The 22,539-nt window shown below is 30.9% G+C and overlaps 1 protein-coding gene across 1 annotated transcript in view; it reads right to left on the bottom strand.

Annotated features, from left to right (window-relative positions):
* LOC107441911 (alkaline phosphatase) overlaps positions 1–6,290 on the bottom strand; it is a 42,128-nt gene extending 35,838 nt beyond the window's left edge. Inside the window, exon 1 of the mRNA XM_087166257.1 lies at positions 6,212–6,290. The gene's annotated coding sequence lies outside the window, so the exon portion shown is untranslated. The remainder of the gene's footprint in view (positions 1–6,211) is intronic.
* Positions 6,291–22,539: the final 16,249 nt, after the last annotated feature.

Genomic DNA, 22,539 nt, shown 5'->3' with positions numbered 1-22,539 from the left:
AACAAAATAATGGAGTTTGGAAGAATGATTTCTAGTAAGAATGAGGTTGTGGCAATGAATTATCGAGACAATAATAAAAAATTGCTGGCCATTACCTTTTAAATACCCTATTCTAATTAATTATTAATTAGTTAAACTTTGTTTGATATATGTAAAGACATAAATAGAAAGTTTTCTTCAGAAAGCTATTTTATCATTTTTATAAACCATAATACTCAGTTATGTACTATTGATTTATAAGCGCTATTACTTTTTCAAAAGGTTTGTCGTAATCTTTAACTGTTACTATTCTTACACGGAGAAAGAAATTCTAGTAAAATTAGTACTGTAAAGGAATGGCGTACTTGGTTTAAAAAAAAACATAATTTTGGTCAATAAAACCAAAATATACTGTATTTAAATCATTCAAGTGGTAATTGTTCCGTTAGTAACGGTTTACGGATACTACTGTTGGTAACGGTTTAATGATGCTATGGTTAGTTACGGTTTACGGAAAATGCGGGCTTTCAAAATAATAATTCTTATCAACACACATTTAGTAAAAAATACGAAACTGTGAAGTAAATTTAACAAAATAGATATTGGGTGTACAAATTAGTTCGGTCCGTTTTTAAAAAATGGCTCTGCTGTTATGAATGTTATATAGTGACAGCTGGTTTCGTTGGTTTCAGAGAGGTTAAACATCTGCCAATAATATTCAGTTTATATCGCTTTGAGTTTCATACAGAAACCCTGTTTTTTACTTTGTTGAACATGTCAAATTTTGCGGTAATGAAGCACCATTTGCGGGAGGTTTTATGTTTCTTCTTTAATTGGAAGAAAAGTGCAGCTGAAGCGCATCGAATGCTTGTAGAAGTTTATGTTGACAATGCTCCAACTGATAAATCATATAGGGAATGGTTTCGACGTTTCAAGAATGGTGAATGAAGAATGGTAAATGGTGAATGATGAATAGTTTTGTATACTATGAGCTGCTACAACGTGGTGATTCCATTACGGGAGATCGGTATTGGCTACAATTGATTCATTTGAGCAGTGCATTACGAGAAAAACGGCTGGAATACGAGCAAAGACATGATAAAGTTATTCTTCTGCATAATAACGGTCGGCCTTATGTCTCAGAAGTCGCAAAAAATTGTAAGGAAACGCTCAAGTGGGATATTTTACTGCACCCGCAGTATTCACTGGGCATTTCTCCTTCTGAATACTAGTTGTTCCGACAGATGCAGCATGGTCAACAGTTCACTTCGCTCGCAGAAATTGAAAATTGGCTCCTAACTTGGATCGCCTCAAAAGACGAGACATTTTTTTCGAGATGGAATTCGAAAATTGAAAGAGTGGTGGAAAAAAGTAGTAGCCAGCGATAGACAATACTTTGATTAATCTGTTCATTCATTTTGTTCTGAAATAAATGCATTTTTGATCACAAAAAACGGACCGAACTAATTTGTACTCCCAATAGTTTTAATACTACGCTCTAAGGAAACGTGATAAAACTACCAAATTTTAAGACAATTAGCAAATTTCAACTCATATTTTAAAACAATATGTTTTTGTTAATATTACTAAAATCATTATCAAAGCACTTTTGCAAAATTAACCAATCTTTTTGATGATCCCATAAAGCCAGCAACACAGTAAATTGTATTTTATTCAGGAACTTTCGATCATACTTTTTTCTCAGCGTGCTATTGGAGGAAACGAAATATTAATGATTTGGAAAGAATTTGAATGAAATAACGGTTAAAAAAGTTTGGACTATAATTACAACTCCATAACATATTGATGTATTGAATAGGTTAGTGTTTACATTAAATCTGCTGCAAAAACGTCATAGATCAGTTCCATTTGTGTTCTACAGTTTTATAAATTTCATGATTTACTTTCCAAAAAATCGATCTGAATATTTGATGAAGCATGACAAGTGCAGAGGTGCCTCTCTTCTTCTTCCCAATGTAATTGAATGGACGGGATTGAACTAAAAAAATATATAACAAAACACCAAAAAAATGCCACTCGTGAAAATTACTAAATTAATACAAGGTGCTTAATTCATTGTTTCAAAACAGGAACTGAAATAAAACCAGAAATTTACAAATTTCTGTCATTTCCATCATTTGACTTTCTTACAGTTTTAATATTTACACGTTTCTACAAGGTCTGGCTATTAATTTCCAGGACTCATAGAATAACTCAGAAGAAAAAAAAGTTAAACACATAGCCATTTAATATTATTCGAAGTAATCCCCATTAGCCGTAATACACGTCTGTGCTCGGCTGTACAAATTTCGGAAAGAAGTTTTAAAGTCCTCTTTTGGAATGCTCTTTATTAGTGACGTTACAGTTTTCGTGAAGGCTTCGACATCCTGAAATCTTGTTTCCTTCAGTGAATTTTTCTGCTTAAGAAACAGGAAAAAGTGTGTGCTAGGTCTGGCGAGTATGGTGGATGCTGCGACTCAACGACACCATGCTGTGCTAAGAATCGCCTCACAGGCAAACGCAATGTGTGGACGCGAACTTTTTCAATTGCTTCCGGCTTGCGTGCGAACTGCGGCCGAACTGTGTGCGGATCATCTTCCATGCTTTCGCGTTCAAAAGCGTTTAAACCATTCAAAAGTTCTTGAGCGAAATAATGCTTCTTTGCCATAAACTTGTTTTAACAATTTGTAGGTTTCTGCAGCTGTCTTGCCCAATTTGAAGCAAAATTTAATGTTAATTCTTTGCTCCATTTCACTTCGACAACAGGAATTTAAGAGCTCCGTTTTAATGCGCCTTTCCACGAGAACCACTCACTTCAGAATGGCGCCGATTGCACTGCATATGCACAAGGAAACACTCTTCAATATGCAATCATTAGCGCCATATTCCGGCTTTTCTTTCTCCTACAGTTACCTCAGTCCTGGAAATTAATAGCCGGACCTTGTATATTTTGTTTAATGCAGTTTTGAAATTTGCACGTTTCTTTACTTTGTTTTTCTTGCACTTTAAAAACTAATCCTCTCGTTTTTTTGTTGCTTTGTAATTCGAAAAATAACACACTGAAAGTGTCGTGTATTTGCGCCTTTTCATAATTTGATTTAATTTAAGTGCTTATTTAACCAATCATATGTTAGCTTTATTGGTTGGTGTCGTATCCTCTATTGAATCATATTTCATGGTGTGCTTGAATAGTTTTTGTTATTTCTATGGCATTAAAAGAATACAAATCCTCTTCTGTGGGGTAGTTTAAGAGGTGAAGGCCTGCAGCGACTGCAGGGCAGTTAAAACATGGTGTCAGTTCCACATTAAGACAGTTGCCACAGTTTTGATATTTTATAGTCCCATCTGTAGAAATTTTCATGTTTTTATGATGTTTTGTTCTTAGTCTGATGAGAGTAGTGGCTTATCGTGGTTCTATCGATGTCAAGATTAGGTATTTGATCGTGGGCTTTGATTTTTAAAGGGGTGAATAGTCTTGACTTTGCAAAAGCATTTGCATGTGCCAACGTGGTTGGGATTGAATTTTGATTTAGATCTCTGGCATTTTTAGCCAAGGAATCAGCTATTTCATTGAACTCTAGGTTTACATGGGCGGGAATCCACTGCAAGAAGCAATTTTTCCGGAGACGCTGAAGTTGTCCAAGTTGTTCTATGATATTCAGGATAAGGCTTGAGGTACCTTTGCTGATTGCCTGTAAGTTAGCTTTATTGAAACGTATATATAGGACGATTATAATTTAAGTTATGATTTCAAAAATCGATAACTTCAAAACTACTCGTTAGAATGACTTGATATTTTAGCATAACAATCGTGAGTCAATGGAAATTTGTTTGGCGATGGAAAAAATGCTTCCAAATTCTGTCGATAGATGACGCTCTCAGGGTAATGTTGGGAGAAAGACCAAAAATGGATTTGTTACACAAAGGACTGTTGTTCTAAAGGAAATAGTGGAGTTCAGGGGTTTACTAAATTTTTATTAACTAACAGAGGATAATGCGTGTTTACAGAGACAACATTGATTATGCCAAAAAAGAGTTTAATGAAACAAACATCTTTGTCATGACTAAGGCAAACGTTGTTCGATGTGCCCTCCACCTTTTCCCGCTACTAATTGGGAGCGCAAAACAGCATGCTCCACAGCAGATCGGAGGGTATATGTACTGATGCAATGGATGTGATGCTGCCTTCAAGTCTGCTAAATTCCTAATCAGCCCGCTGTAAAAACATTCTTCAAGTACTCCCAAAACCAGAAATCCCTTGAGTTTAATTCGTGACAACTTGACATTAACCTTGTTGGAAAATGGAGCCTTAAGAACCTGTCATCTCCGAAATGAGCACTCAGCAGCTATTTCACAGGAGTAGCAATGAGCGGAAGAGTACCATCTTGCATGAATATTGCGCGATCCACACACTGACGCTGCTGAAGTGCCGGAATGACATGAAGGAAACAAAAGTGCTTCATTCCGCTTGCTAGTTACGGTGAAGGTAACAGGACCCGCAAGTGTGATCTCCTAAAAGAAAATCGGACCGACGATTAAACGCTGCCATTATTCCACACCACACAGTGACCTTTTTCAGAGGATAGAGGCTGTAGCTGGAACAGATTTTCGGTCTCCCATATCCTGCAATTTTGCGTATTTACAGAACTTTGCAAATGGAAATGGGCTTCGTCTACTGATAGCAGAATGTTTCATGGTCATTAGTTGTCAGCCTTCATCCGGGCAAGCAATCGTAGTGCGAAGGATTCACGTGCTTCCAGGTTAGCAGGCACCAACTGCTTTATATGATTTATCTTGTACAGGCAACAGCTGAAGATGCTCCGTAGGACTTACTTCCTAATAGCTGTAAATGCACACTCATCGTTCTTATGAAAAAAGGCTTCAAGAGCAGAGCACGATCCTTCATAGTCAGAGCATTCAGGCAAAGAGCTGGCGCTCTGCATTTTTATGATCGAGTAATTTGCATCTCTTCAGACAATGTAAATCTAGCGGCAGATTGGAACTATTTTTTTCCTTCGCAAACAAACAAAATAACATTGCCTCACAATTGTTCTGCTAAAATATCAGATAATTCTGAAGTTTCAAGATAATTAATTTTTTAAATGGTAACTTTAATTATGATAAACCTGTATGTATAGAGCCCACCCTGCATATGTAGAACCTTATATCTAGAATGACAGGAGGAGTCAGAGTGACCTCTTAGGTATTATAGTAGATATCGCATAATTCCAGTTAGGTTTAGATACAAGGTACTCTTTGGTAAGTATTAAGTATCCTAGTTTCATTTAAAAATGCATTCCAACATATATATATATATATATAATTATTATTTATTGAGTAAAGGAAACTCAATATGTGTGAGAATCTGAGCATTTCAGCATCTGAGAAATTAATTTGTAAGTATAATTGAAAAGTCAGTGTTCTTTTCAAAATTTATTGTTGGCCATATCGAGGGAAAAACCATAGAATTTTGATTATCATATTTAAAGTGGGTTTTTATTATATTTCTTATGATTCCACGTCATTCTTAGCTTTTTGATGTTAACTGATCTACACACAAATAATCTAGAAAGAGCCAAATTGGTTCCTTCACTCTTTCTAGATATACAGCAATGTTCAGTCTTTCTAGTGTTAAGATTTATACGTTTCTTTAATTGATTTGTCGCAAATTTAATATTTCAATTCATCACCTTTAAAGTAGTTTTTGCATTTAACCGTTTTGTAATTACTTAAATCAAGACAGTGTTTTTAAAGGATCTTACAGCCCTTTTTTAATTATGCGTTATGTCTTTTCAATGATCAGTTTATCTTTTGAAATTTATTGATTCACTAATTTTGAGGACATTAAAATTATTATTTAAATAAAAAAATTTGTTTATTAAAAAACAATTAAAATTATACTGGATATGATAGAAATATGCTTTCATTGCAACTTAAATAAGCTAAAAAAAATTTCTTCAGTTTATCGTCTTTCTAAATATAAAAGTAAAAGATTTTCAAAATTTCTTAAAACACTTTGTAAAGAAAAAAAGCACAGTAAATTTTTCTTTGAACCAAAATAGTAATTTTGTCTCGCGTAGAATTTCGCAAAACTACGAAAGCATTAAAAACGTACATTTTCTGAGTAAAATGTCTGTTCGTAATATATAGCTAACAAGCACTAGAAAGCAGCAAGAATGTGAGACCAAGAAAAAACTAATAGACCACGTAAAACGATATCTTTATGACTTACTTAAAACAAACTTCGGTATAATTTCTTTTGCACGTATTCTTCGTCTTTGGAATGTTTGGTTTTTCTTCTTCTTTTATATTTCTCTTGTCCCTCGTGTTGAGCTGGAATGAAGATGTTATTATTCTATAGATAGAAAACGTCAAAAGTAATATTTTTCTTTTATCGCGAGGCTTTTTTTTTGCATACGCTTCGAAGAATGTATTAGTTTTACGTGCCATAAAGTTACTTGTCGTATTTTACTGTGATTCTGATTTTTTAAACCTTATCTTGTGTTTTATGACTGCATATTTTAAACGAGATTTCAGGAATAAAATTATTTTACCGTTAAATAAAGCAGGAAAAGAAACAAATAATTTCATTTAAATGGCAATACCATTGTAAAATATCTAATAATTTTTTCTTACTCAAATAGACAACATGGAAGTTCGAGAATATTTTATTTTCAGTTTAATTCAAAACATTTATAGTTAAGAAATATGCATCTAGTCTTGTTTTTATGGTTTACAATACAAGACAATATACTGTAGAAAGCCCGATTTTAACGCTGTTTTATTTATTTTAGGCAATAAGTAAGTAGTTCGAGTACAATATAATTTAAAAAAAGCAACAACAAATAAGTTTAATGTAGCTAGGAAGGCATTTGAAGCCTTTGGTGAAAAATGTTAATTTATTACTTAACTGAAAAAGTTACTAAAAATTGGATTGGCCATATGAAAGCTTACATATTTAAAGCTGTATATCTGATGTAAACAGTGTATTAGATATTCAATACATATTAGATTTCTCTAGCTTTTAATAATAGCGTTATTTAGAATTAACAATTACCTAGACAGTGGTTATACTTTTTGCGGTCTATCATTTTGGGGTAAACGTGGATTCTGATACGAATAATAGTAAACAATCTAGAATTGAAGAAACAAGGAACTGTGAACAAAGAACAACACTGGGGAACAAAAGTTTTATTGCATTTAAACAAATGCTCTATCTTACTTAATTTGGATGTGGAGATTTCAAACTTGAAATTAGTTTTCCTCCTAAGGCTACAGACATTTTTAGTCTATATTTTTGTCGAAATGTACAAGTTTAAAAATGCTATTTATAAAAGCAGATCTCGCAAATGTAGGGATAAACTTTTAGGCCACTTAGAACACACCTTCAGAATTGAAGTTATATTATAAATATTAGTTATATTGAAGCTATCTATATATATATTTCTCTTACACGGCGACAAAAAATGCCTCATTACAACTCCCCGAATGGCAACGCTAGAAAATAGACCAATGATTGCCGCTAAAAATGTCACATGCCAAATCTAGTTGAGGTGGCTCAACATATAGCGCTTTTAAAAACGGAAACTGAAATAACCAGATAGAGCATTCTCACCAAGTGTGATCTGCTGATGACAACCTAAACAATATGGAAATGAATGGGGGAAAACTGGATCCTACCACGTGATTTTCCGGCCAATAAATATGCGCCGACAACAATGGAGAACGGTGTCAGACCATTATGATTTTGTTATATAGAGAAACGTTTTCCTATAATACTAACTTTTTCTTTCAAAAAATTTTTTTTATATGGATTTGTGCATTTGCAATGTACCTAAGTTAGTAGACAGCGAAGCGAGCTCGGTTTGCGAAGCAAACCATATAAGATTGCGTAGCAATTTTCGGGGGTTGGAGAGCGTTAGATAGCAGGGGGCACAGCCCACTAGCCATGAAATACAAACTTGTAAGGCATGATAGACCTTACATTTTCTTCAATAAATTTTATCTTACTTTTATTTTTTTACTCTATACTAAGTTAACCAGGAAGTCGTTTTTTTGTTACTTATTAGAGGGATGTAGGTAGAAAAAGAGCACTGCATCTTACCATAATTTTGGAACAATTCTAATATTTTAAGTCTATTAATATTTTAATATTTTACTTGGAAGGCATATAACTGAATATCACTTATACATATACCTATAGAATAAATAAATACAAAAAGTTATTGTTTGAACTCAAAACACTAAAGTATTGCTGAATAAAAAAAAATTTAAATTACAGTTTGAAATTGTTTTTCATGCACACGCTTACTTAGTTAAAATTAAATCTAAAGGCTTTTTAATGTAATTTTCATTCTTAATTTCAACTATACTGGATGATTTACCTATTTTATTTTGGTTATTTTTTTTTATAAAATTTTACCATATATGCCGCATAATATCTCACAAAATAAGAAAAAAGCGTGCATAAAAAAATTAAATATAATAAATTTTCAGAAATAAAAGGAAAAAGATTGAATTAATATGTTTTGAAGAAACGTTTTAAAAAAACATATTTGAATATTATTCTTTATGAATGACTTTTTAATTAATGCGTCATTACTTTCCTTAAAGATTTAATAAACTTTTTATGAAATTCAATATCTAAATACAGCAGTTTTTATGAAAAATTTCTCTAAAAAAAGATCTAACTAATGATTTAAACGGAAATAGCTTATTTTTAGTCAATTTAAATTAGAATGACTTGCACTGAATTTTATGGTCTTAAGATAGTACAAGTTTGTTTTAAGAAAAATTAGTCATAACTATTCTTAAAGAAAAATATTGAGATTTAATAAACTATCAGAAGATATATTATAAAACCTAAACACATTAAATAGCACTGTAAATGAAATGTCAATATATTTTCTATTTAATCGTTTTTATCTGGATACTCCTTAAATATACCATAATTTCACTGTTTTTTATATATTTCTAGATACTTGCATTATTACAATATGCACTTAGTGCGAAAGTACTTACTTAGCATAAAAAATATTTTATAACCTCTAGAACTAAGTAATGTACAAAAAATTTTCATTTCTCTCTGAAATGTACAAATATTTTCTTTGTTGCATCCATAATTAAAATCTTTCACTTACGCATACGCTATGTTATGATTACATCATTACTATATTGCATATAAGAGTAGCGTAGACGTTTTAGTTGCTTTAATAACTACGGTAAAAGAAAGTTGGTGCTGCCATTTAAATATTAGATATCAAATTTATAAATTAGAGAGTAAAAACTGAACAGAAATAATAATGGAAAAATTCAAAATTTATTATTAATTTTAAAAGTTTCTTTTAAATTTAATATTTTTTTTTGTTTTCTAATTTTGTATTTCTCAGGTTAATATTTGCGAACTATAAAATTATACAGTTCCTAGTCAAATTATTAGACGCACTGTAAGATTCCATGTTGTGAAATCTTGATTATCAGGTGATACATTACGCGGCTGAAACCGGTTTGCAGTTGTTTACGTTCATGTAACAATTGGTTGACATTGTAATACAATACGTTAAAAATAAATACAAATAGGAAGTATATTAAAAATCTGCTGAATAAAAACCCATTACATGTATGTTTTAATATAAAAGTATTGTATATAAACTCGTGCAAAACATGTAATTATTTAAAAATTACAGTGACTCTTATAATTTTTTCTAATTATTATGATATACTAATGTAAATCCTGATATAATAAATAATCTATATTTATATAATATATCGTCTAATTTCACCAATTGATACAAGAAAGTAAACATGTGCAAAACAGTTGCAATCGCGTAAAAACAATAAAGCTGTATAATATCACCTGATATTAAGACTTTACATAGAATCTTATAAAGCTTCTAATAATTTGACCTGGTATAATAAATTATTTATATAATAAAATAAGTTATATAATAAACTTTTAATTCTCAACCAAGAAAAGTGTCGCACCCTGCGTAGCATAACAGTTCTGTTTTTTATTTTTAAATAAAGATTAAAGACCAATAATATATTTTCTCATTGTTTTAGATGTAGCCATATTTTAGTTGAAATTAAAAATTCAATAAGGCTTGAAAAGAGGATAAATTTTTATTTTACATTTTTAGGTGCAAATTAAAGAAATGAAGATTAAAACTCTTTTTCTTACTAATGTTATGTGACAGTAAAAGTTTTTGCCCGTAGTTTCTTTAATGCGAAAAAGAAAGAGATGAATCTGTTGCCTGTCAAGCTTTTTGTACTTCATAGTTTGCTGTGATAAATGGCTTCTTGCATAGCTTGGAATTTTTAATAATAAATACAGTTAAAAAAATTTACACAACTGTGTTGCTTAAATGTTATGTTTTTACTCAAACAACTCTTATAAAATTTTAGAATAACAATTAAATGCTTGAGATTTTTGTTGGAAAATAAACAAACAATACTAGCATACTCAGATTATGCGATCACGTTAATACGTGTCTTAAACCTGAACTAAAAATATTGTAAAGAAATGCTTTCGCAAAAAAGAAAGCGAGTTAGAAGCCATTTAAAATTTCTTTATTGTATAGTTCGCATGTTTTAATATTTGTCTAAAGCAAGTAAATCAATATATAACTGAAAATTGTGAATAGTTTAATTTATTTTGCTAACTTTGTTTTCCTTTTGTTTGGTAATGCACTTTTTTATTGAATTATATGCACAAACGTATATGCATAATTATATACACTAACGTATAGGCATAATTATATGCACTAACGTATATGCATAATTATTTGCTCTAACGTAGATGCATAATTTTCTACCCTAACGTATATGCATTATTATATGCACTAACGTATATGCACAATTTTATGCGGTAACGTATATGCATAATTATACTGATCAAAATACGTGGATTTCAAGTTTCATCCCAACTTTAAATTATTTGATAACGACATTTAATTGTACAAGGTGTTTGAAATAACTGACCTTGATGTATATTTTCAGAATTCTTATAAAATTTGAAGGGAAAAAAAACAATTTGTTAGGGTACGAAAATCAGTATTTAAGCTAGAAAAATGATGAGTCACAATTGAAGAAAGTGGAATGAAAACTTAAATAATTTTTTGCCTGGTGTAACTATCAGCTATTTCTAATAATCAAATGTTCTACTTCGCAGTAATTCATTGGAATTCAGCAGCGATTTTGTTCTTTCCTTACTTAAATATATAGTTTCGATCCTTAAAAAGAATTCTATTCTGACTTTACAAATGAGAATTCTTAAGCTATGCCTCGATGGCTGAGTGGTTCAGATACTGAGTCGTCACTGAGACGATATGTTGTTCGTACCACTTGTTTTTACCCCAAAGACGACTTGAAACCCTCTGAAATTCTGGTCATTGGGTACCAGCTTATCTTTTTATATTTTATTTTATAACCGTTGTTGAACAGCCGACGCAATTTTATGGGTTTACGACTACTAATGTTCAACTACGTAGCCTTGTAATTTTCAACCCAATCCAGAAGACAAGGGAACTCCTGGATCAAGTACTGGGAGAAATTTTGCCTTCGTGGAGGACTTTTTGATGGAGCTAACCTGCATTTATTTTAAATGGAGAGGATGACCACGAGAACCTCCCGCGGTTAGCTTGACGGCAAGGGGATTCTAACCCATGATCCGTCTACCACTGAGGATATTTCGGGTCAGCACTGTGGTCGGTGCAAGCCGAATACGGAATTCGTATCGACTGGCATTCGAACCCGGTTCGCCTCATTGGAAGGCGAACGCTCTATCCCCTGCGCCATCATGGCTCGTACCAGCTAATCTGGGAAGAATAGGCTACTAGTCACATTCTCGCCATCAAGCCATAGGTAATAAAATTGGGAAGTGGTAACCTCAATGAAACACCTGGCCTACAACAGTCTGTGGAGGAAATGCTTTAGTTTCTTCAAAAGATATATATCTAAGTTTATAATAATAGAACATTCTGTTTAAACCCTAGGAATACGAATTTTGCCATTTAATTTTGATTTTGCAAATAGTTTGTAATTATTAAATTTATATATTAAATAGCAACAAAAGTTATAAAATATTAATAATTTCAAAAATATTCCACATACATTTGAATAAAATAAGAATAAGATTACTGCAAAATAAATGTATTAAAGAATTTCTGATTTAAGGAATTTATGTTTTATCTTATTGCATTCACTTTTAATCTGAGAAAGAAAATGAATTCACGTTGAATTTCATGTTACAGAAAGTATAATTTAATTTTCTAGATTTACGTTTAGATGAAATAAGTTTTTCTATTGATTCCACAAATAAGATCAAAACTATTCTTTAAAATCCATGATCATTTTAAACAGACAATAAATTTATTCAAAAACTGTTTTCTTTAAGAAATCTTCCTAAATAAAATCCTTCCTAAATATGATTAAATAATCTTTATTGGATTTTAGCAATGTTTTTCGAAATGTAGTGTTCAAAATTTGATGTAAAGAAATTAAATATATTTTATTAAAAATATTATTTGTATAATATAAAGCATTTATAATTTTATATTTTTATGCTGCTTTAAGTATATAATTCTATGTTAAAAATGAATTTTATAAATATTTCGGTTTTTGATGTTATAAGGTTATAAGGTATTTTAATGGCAAAATTTGAATGAAACTATTCTTGAGGATAGAAAATTCAAAAATACAACTTTCGATACCATTCAACGGGGAAATAAATGAAATTTAAAATAACGAAATGAAATTTTTAACCGAAAATTTTTTCGCTTTCCTGCCTAAATTATTCAAACCATATTTTTCAGATTGCGTCTACTCTTTTATTTTGAGGGTTAAAAACATAATGCCGCGTTTTCTGGGTATGATTTCGAAACTAAAAACATTCTCTGCACATAATTAGTTTCACGAATCATTAAGATTGAATCGCAGTGTATGAAAATATTATCATTAGATCGAAAGTTATTAAGTTACTAGCTTTTATTTTATTCTATTTAATGTACAAGTGTTTTGCATTTTTTTTCTTCTCAAATAATTTTGAGTCTTTTTTCCATGACCCTGAGGTGTTTAATTGAACTTTCTTCCTGTTTGTTTTAATTATTTTTTCATTTTCCATAATTTCCAGCACTATTTAAACTTAATTATATTGGGTTAAGTATTGAAATTTGTTACGTGAGTTTGGTGCTGCGGCTCATGTTCTCATTAAGTTACAATAAATCAGTGATGTTATTTTTACTTAATGAACAAAAATAAGCATTTGATTGAACACCAAACTAAGTGAAATATTTAACTGAAATTTTAACGAAAATTAATTGCTGAGCATGTATTTTATAAGATTGAAGAAAATATTAGTTTTTTTTAGAAAGAATTTTTGCAATAGTGAAATAATATTTTTGCCTTTTGAAAAAAAAGAATGACTTTTTTAAGTCAATAAGTGTGATATACTATGTACTGAGTTTGTACTGCGTATGCACTGAGTACTGAATATGTACTGTATTATGTACAAAATATCTACTGAGATTTAAAACAACCGTTAAGAAATGACAAACGTAACTGTTAAATTACTTAGTTAAAATCATTGTAGCAAGTGAAAGTTTCATTATTTTACTATATTTTAAAACTCATTGAATGCTTTATTCGTAGTTATGTATGTTTATGTATATGTATGTTTATGTTAGTTCTAAGATTCGATCCTCAGTGGCGGCTAATAACCCACACAGTTTCAGAATGATGGGCTCCAGCTTGTCTGGGTAGTAAAGGTGGAGGTTATAATCATAATATTGAACACGAAATTGTTGAGTTTTAAACTCCGTTATTGCTAAATATAATGAATTGGTGACTGATGCACGTTAAATCTGTCGAGTCTCAAAATCCTCCATGTTCCCATAACAAATCAATTCCTCTGGGGGTACCGATCCAGGAGTTTCCTTGTCTTCTGGATTGGTTCAAAATTAGAAGGCTACGGAGTTGAACATTAGTAGTCGTAAACCCAAAAATTGGGTCGACTGTTCAACGGCGGTGATAAAATTAAAAAAAAATATAATGAATCAATCAATCAGTTTAAAGTTAAGTCTAAATGCATCGTTGCGCCGGAATATATTAATGAACTCAACTGTTGTTCTTGTGTCTCCCTTGCAAGAGGCAGTTTTTGAAAAAAAGGAATTTCTTTTCTAAATTGTTGAAATAAAACTCTTTCTGACGAATAGTAGTAAACATGGGAAATTTATTATACGAGATCAAAATTTAAAATAAAATAGATATTTGTACTGATAATTTATTTCTCTAGGACACAAACTGATTTTTTTAACTTAATGAATTTGTGCTCTTTCCAAAACACCCTATTTCAGTTGAAAGCGGTTACATTAAAAAAAAATCAGTTTTTCTCCGATTGAATATCATAAACTGATTTTTGTTAATAGTTTTAAACTGTATAGAGTGTAGTATTCAAGGCAACTGGTATGGAATTTCTCCCTCAACACTGCAAGAAAATTCGAATGATTTAAAATCATAATACACTATCCGAAAAATGTGCATTATAGATAACATAGAATAGGAATAAGCACAGCTATATTTAGTTCGATATTAAATAAAACTGAAGACTAAACGGGATACTTTAAAGTTAACTTATATACAGGGGACATATAAAAATAATCCGAAAAGGCACAATTCGAAATTCTATCACATAACCAGAAGAAATATATCAGAAATAATTCCTGTTATACTCTGAAAAGCAATTTACGTCTTTTTATTACTCTTGAGATTTGGACGTCATGGATGTTAATCTGATGTCGAACCTCCCTTTAGCTTAACTATTCCCACCGTATTGATTATTCTGGTAAATTTAAAATTTCTTATCTGTAAAAGACTTAAGTTTTTTTTCCAATTTCCACCTGGGGAATGACTTTTCGTCATACGGGCATCAGAAGGCAGATACGATATCCACTCTTTCAGGCACACCATAATAGGTGGGCCAACGTTACTCTCACAGTAGGGACAGATAGTACAGAGAATTAAAGAACATCCATGCCTTGCCCAGGATTAGAACCCAGAACCTTTCTGATGCAAAGCCAGTACCCTGACCCCTACACAGGACGGTTGGCTAAAAGAATTAAGTTAAGGTTTATAACTAAAAAATGAAATCCTCACAGAAACCTACCGAAAGTAATTTTATGTAGGAATGTTTTTCGCGGATTGGCCTAAGTACCCAAGTTCTTGCGGGTGGAAACATAAATTCTGAGATTTGTGTCGAATTCTGGGAAATGCTGCTCTCCCAAATCTATGACAATATTTAGAGGAGGCAATCTTTTCCAACAGGATAATTGCGCCACTCAAACATCAAGAATTATTGCGCAGGCATGATTTGACATAATAGGTGCTCAAAAAACTGTTCTCACTTTCTCAGACCTCCTACATAAATTCCCTAGAGCACCTTTGAAACGAATTAGAACGCATATTACGTTGCCAACCAAATCTACAAAACTCACTGCCAGCACTCACTTCAACTGCGATGGACGCCATATCCTATATTCACCTATCAAAAACTGGTTGCGAGTCTCCTCAGATATATGGGCAGTCCATCAGCAATGCAAAAAGAGGGGACTAACACCTCCTTAATGTATGCCTTAGTACTCCACAAGTACACCGATGTAACAAGTAAGGTCTGTACTAGTATAGTAATATGAACAAATTGACCATGTTTGTAGCTCTATGAAAACACCAAAAAGCTCGATAATATTTACCGAAGTAGTTGGGTAATGATTTTGATAAAACTTACAATAAAATATAGTCTTATGATCTGTAATTAAAGTTGTAAAATTTAGTACTTTTATCATGATATCTCAGAGCATGGCATAAAATCTATTTATTCGGTTAAATTTGCTTTTCAGTTTTGTACTTTTTACTAAACGTGTGGTAATAAGAATCTATATTATATAAAACGCTAATACGTACGTATGTATCAATAAAGCCGATGATATTTCTTTTCTCGCGTTGGCAACAGTTTTCATTTTTAATTGTAGGCGTTTTGTTTTTAATTGTAGGCCCTTTGTACAAATCTCTAAACTTTTTTTCGTATTTATCCACATAATTAAGAAGTTGTGAACTCATTACATAAACACAATAGCATTTGTCTTCGATTCTCACCGAATTCTAACTGAATATGGGTGTGCCACATCTCCGATTGTGCCGAGAAAAAAACGGTTGGTTGGTTCTGAGTTCTGAAATAGTTTCTTTTCATTGGCAGAAATGAGAAGTGTTATGCTATTGCTATTTTATTTTGAGTTGAGCTCTTTACTATTCCACGTTTTGTTATATTATTAGTTATGAGTCTTATTATATAAAACCGATGATATTTCTTTTCTCGCGTTGGCAACAGTTTTAATTTTTAATTGTAGGCGTTTTGTACAAATCTCTAAACTTTTTTTCGTATTTATCCACAGAATTAAAAAGTTGTGAACTCATTACATAAACAAAATAGCATTTGTCTTCGATTCTCACCGAATTCTAACTGTTTGCAATTTCAAATTAATATTGAAATGTACAGGTTTAGAATTCTCTACAGTTAAAAGTTTTCAGAACTTCCGTGTTCAAAAAAGTATACAAAAGCTAGACGTTAAAAACGTATCCAATGAGCGAGCAAAGCGAGCATCGGATTGCGAAGCAATCCGAAATGAACTGCGAAAAAGCAGTTTCGGGGGTTGGCGAGAGCCAGCGAGCAGGGGGCGAAGCCTCCTAGTAATATATAATTTTGAAAATCCGAATTAGCAGTGAACCTTTATCATATGAATGAGAAAATTACCATGTGCCGTATATTTTAGTTTTTCATGCCAGAATTAAATTTTTTTTATTTATTTCTGCTAGAAATGTTTTTTCCATATAGCTTACGTACTCCAAGTACGCACCACCGCATGTCCGTATACTTTTTGCCATATAGTGTATCGTGCCATATTGTAGTACTTCTTGCACTTGATTACCCGATACTGTGTTTCAAAGTTCAACCTAAAAAATCAACTTCGCGCATTATTAAGGTTGCAGTTGCAGAAAGATTGCATTGCATTATAGTTTAAAGTTTAACTGTTTTTTTTTTTTTTTTCTTTTTTTTTTTTTGAGAATGCATACTCCACTTTTTTAGATGACATAAAAAGTTTATATTTATAAGTGAGAAGGAAGTCAGTATCATTGATGAAAAATCCTGAATTTAACGCATAAAAGAAGTAATGGCATTTTCTGGAAACATATATGTACATTGTTTACATTAAAAAAATTCATCCACGAATTTGTGTTTAAAAGAAATTGTAATTTTATCATGATAGCTTAGAGAACCAACTAATTTTTGCGAGAGTTTTTTTTTCTTCAAATAATTTGGGTGTTTTTTTTAAGTGATAATAACCTCTGTTAAACTTCTTTTATGAAATAATGTGAGTTACTTTCTTAATATTGCCCATAACTTTTGTTCCATATTTCATAGTAAGCATTTTGTATAAGTCTTTTCTATTTGCCTTAGTGTATTTACATGTAATTTTACCTTTTTAAAAAGCTTTCTTTTTTAAAAAATAAAATAAAATGAATTTTAGTTTCAAAATGTGTTTACATTCTGTTTATTACTTAAAGTATATGCAATACGTCTAGAATATATGAGCACACTAAATATTTTATTTCTTTTAAACTAAGAAGAGTATTATCTAAGAAGAGGTAGTTTTTCTAGGTTGTAATTATTCTAAAAGAAATGCACTATAATATGCAAATTATGTTAAATATTTATGTTCCTTCTTTTCTTAAAAGTGAAGTATATTCCTTTCTCTCAAAGCAAAAAAACATATCCATACTAAAATCGTTTTATGCAAATTATATTTGAAAAAGAAAATAGTTAGTTGAATTTATTTAAAATACTTTCGCAGTTTGTACAATGAAATTAAATGTTTAATAATGCATTTATTAGTTTAAAAGCTTTGATATATGCATTGCAAACAAAGAAGATTTTAAAATCAAATTAATTAAAAATTTAAATAATTTTAGTTTTGATCAAACTTTTTATTATTTATTTTTGCTGAAATAATAAAGTGATTATGGATTATTAATATTGTTAATAGTAAATACAAATATTTCATAAATTTTTAATAAAAATATTGTAAATATACTGTTATGAACACCATAATTATTTGTATTTAGAATTCTTGTCAAAAATAAAGTCAGAGAACCATAGAGAGAAAATAGGGAAGAAGCGAAAACCAAAAGGCTATCGGAATCTCATGAACCACTAGTAGAGGAAGAGGGATGAAAAACATCAGCATTCAAAAGAATAATACACTGGAATTATGTTCTATTCATTGGAATGCGGATTCCTCCCCACCTCTCCATAACGCGTGGAGATGCATTTTACCCTGATTTGCCCCTGGGACACTGTGTTTTTTTTCTTTTTCTTGTTCTGTTTTCCCCCTTTTTTTCTCTCTAAGCTTCGGGAGCTTTTCCAGTTTTATTTCACACCTTTAGTTTTCCATTTTTCGTCGGCAACTTTATGCTTTTTCAAATCATTTCTTGTTTCGTTACATACATGACGTTTCTCAAGTCTTGAAAATGGGCGTCTATTTTGGATGCGCTTGAAACATGTCGACTGTCAATCCATTTTTGTATATTTTTGAATCATATGAAGTTTTCAATCGGGTAAGCACATTATTAGTTACAAAATCGCAGCAATTTTTTCAAACAATTCTTAGTTTGTAAATTTCATATACATTTTTGCATGACAACTACATTAAAGTTTTTAAAAATGTATTTATTTTACATCAGCATTACCAACTATACACTGAAATTTTTTACAGTGTATGATAGCAGCAGTACTGTTCTTAAAAATGTATTTAATTTACCTCAGCACTAAAAATGGTGCCAACTATACACTGAAATGTTTTACAGTGTATGAATGCTACAGTACTGTTTTCAAAAATGTATTTATTTTACCTCATCACTAAATATGATGCCAACTAGACACTGAAATTCTCTACAGTGTATGACTGCTATAGTACTGCTATTAAAAATGCATTTATTTTACCTCAACATCAAAAATGGCGCCAACTATACACATAATTTTTTTACCGTGCATGATTGCTACAATACTATTCTTAAAAATTTACATATTATTCCTCAACATCAAAAATGGTGCCAACTACACACTAAAAATTTTTTCAGTGTATGATTGCTACAATACTGTTCTTAAAAATGTTTTTATTATTCCTCAACATCAAAAATGGTGCCAACTACACACTAAAAATTTTTTCAGTGTATGATTGCTACAATACTGTTCTTAAAAATGTTTATATTATTCCTCAACATCAAAAATGGTGCCAACTACACACTAAAATTTTTTACAGTGTATGATTGCTACAATACTGTTCTTAAAAATGTTTATATTATTCCTCAACATCAAAAATGGTGCCAACACTACACTAAATTTTTTTACAGTGTATGATTGCTACAATACTGTTCTTAAAAATGTTTATATTATTCCTCAACATCAAAAATGGTGCCAACACTACACTAAAATTTTATATAGTGTATGATTGCATAGCGTATGATCGAGTTATTAATTTCTAACTTATTTATACAGTACGAAGCAAATACTTTTCAAGATTTTATTTAACTTATTATAACGAGTGTGACTCACATTAATAAACTAACATGAATCATTTGAAATATATAGAATTAATTTTTTCAAATACCATATCCAAATATAAATAAACAGTTCCGTTAAGTTCACGAGTTTGCAAACAACAGAAAACTTAAGGAAACCCAACTCTTGTACATTTCCAGCCTTCTTTTGATGACTTTTAATGTTAATATTTCAAAACGAAACTAAAAAGTTGCCCCAAAGCTCTGGTTTGTTAAAGAATAATTACAAGACTCGAGCTTCATTAACTTGATAAAGTATCTGGGAGCTTTTCTCAATTCTCCATTGAATGAATATCAATTAACTGTGACTCTTATAATGAAAAGAGAATGACGGCTATTGTTCTCCGGGGGATCTATGATCTTGAAGGAAATATCAATTATTTTATTTTTCTGCTCCATTTCAATACCTAATTACTTCGTTAAAATACTGCATTCATTAGTTTCTTGGCAAGTGAACATCGACATCGTTCGGTTGTTTGGGAAAAATTATTTCCAAGATTTATGAAGGGAAAGCTATTTTTGTTGTCTATACTTATAATATGAAGCCACCTTTGTCACATTAAGATACAGGTTTGGTTAGATTTAGATATTCTTCAGGTTTCTCACATAATTCTCGGGTTACGATATTCTTCAGATTTAATTATCTTCTTTCTCTTTAGAGATTATAACTATTAGTTTAAAGGAAGTTTGAATCTTGATTTAATTTTTATGCCCCATTTCAATATCGAATTACTTCGTTAAAGTACTGCTTTCATTAGTTTCTTGGCAAGTAAACATCGACATCGTTCAGTTATTTGAGAAAAATTATTTCCAAGATTTATGAAGGGAATGCTATTTTTGATGTCGATACGTGTAATATGAAGTCATTTTTGTTCCATTTATGTTAGATCGCTTTTCCGAAAGAAAAAAAAAAACATAATTCTAGTAAGAAGACCAATATACGTGGTATTTATTTGGTATTTTTTTTCTTTCGCATGGTTACGGTAAATCAGAAATCCTGGTTTTCAAGATAATAGTTCTTATAAGATCGCGTTTAGTAAAAATACAAAACTGAAAAGTAGATTTAAACGTATAAATGATATTTACGCTATGCTCTAAGTTAAAATTATCAAAATGGTGAAATATACAGGGTGTTTATAAAGTTCTGGATCCATTTTGATGTTTAATAACTCATAAAATAATAAAGATAGATCAAAATTAATAACATAAATGGTTAGACAGACTCAAAAAGTTTCATGATCCTAGTCAATGAACTTCCACGTGTGTCCCCTTCGTCGTACGGAGAATATCAAGTCGATAGTCAATTTCACACCAGGTAGCGGCAAGCATGTCGGCATCCACAGAGACTATTTCGGTTGTAATTCTGGCTTTTAGGTCATCGATGTTCGACACGATCCTCCTGTAAACATTGTCCTTTATAAATCCCCAAAGAAAAAACTCCAGCGGCGTTATATCAGGTGATCTGGGTGGCCAAGGAATTTTTTCTCCTCGCCCAATCCATCTTCCTGGAAAATGGTCATTCAAAGAACTACGAACGATGATACCCACATATACCTTCGTATTCGATGATACCTTCATATTTCTACAACTAGAAGAGATTCAGCCACATGTCTTTTTGCAACAAGATGGTGCACCACCTCATTGGGGTTTATCTTTATTATTTTATGAGCTATTAAACATCAAATGGGACTTTATAAACACGCTGTGCATTAAATGGTAAAATTTGGTACTTTTACCATATTTACTACCAAGCAGCAAGGTAGTGAAACCATATTTTATTGTTAATTTTACAAAAAGTCATTACTAAAGTTCATTGCTAAAACTTAACATTTCTTATGATGTTCCCATAGAGCCAAAGACACTATATTCTAAAATTGTACCTGTGTTTTTTTCAGTGTGCCATTTAAATATTTAGATGAATGTACTTTTCAGTTGTTTTAAGATAACTAAATTAGCTAGCTTAATTAAGGGAAGGAAGGAGATTTTGCAATGGAAATGTAACGGACCTATGAAATATAGCGTGATTAAATTTTTATCTTTGATGGATGTGGCTCATGGAAGGTAATTCATTATTGAACGTGATTCATGGGAAGGAACCAAATTTTTTCCCCACGTTTAACGTGAATTAAAATGACGTGAATCTTTATGCTTTTATCTTAATGCTTGGCGAATTTATCTTGATACTTGAAGTTTTATCTTGACGCTTGACGAGAATCTTTAGCTATAGTTTCACTTACATTACCTATTTTACTCCATTAAATTTTAATTTCTGTCATTATTGCTAATATTAATTTTTAATTTTATGTTTTCGTTCTACTCAAGATTTTAGAAATAAAATTTTTTTTGTTGCAAATTTTGGCACCTGCTCCCTAGTTAAGGTCAGTGGAACTAAAAAATAATAAAATAAAAATTATTAATAATTTTACCAAATATTATCCTCAAAAGGTCAAAGAACTACAACTTGGGGACCACAATCCCAGGTTAAATTTCTTTCACCGTATTTATAAAATTTGAACCTGACACATTTAAAGTCATATTAATCATTAAATCAAATGACAATAATGTTAAAATTATAAAAAATTAAACTTAAATGAATATTTTTCAAAAAGAAATAAATTTGACTTTTGTAAAAAAAATACAATTTAAAAAGATTTTAATTGCTTTTTTTTATTATTCTTAATCATAAAATATATTATTTCTATCATGAATTTGAGCTTTTCTAAACTTTAATATTTATCTTTTAAAATTGATTGTATGAAAGAATCGTGACTTCCTGCTTAAAAATAATTACTTATTACTACAAGATCCCTTTATGCCTAGCAAGATCTTTTTTACAGAAGGTTCGAATATTTGTCGTAAAGAAAAATTAATAACTTCGCTTTCATGCATACGTAT

Source organism: Parasteatoda tepidariorum, chromosome 6, assembly GCF_982258835.1.
Source record: "Parasteatoda tepidariorum strain Cologne lab strain chromosome 6, Ptep-v5.0, whole genome shotgun sequence".
In the NCBI taxonomy this organism is placed as follows: domain Eukaryota; kingdom Metazoa; phylum Arthropoda; class Arachnida; order Araneae; family Theridiidae; genus Parasteatoda; species Parasteatoda tepidariorum.
Note: the sequence above shows the minus strand (reverse complement) of the source record. Positions and strands in the feature narration are given on the sequence as shown.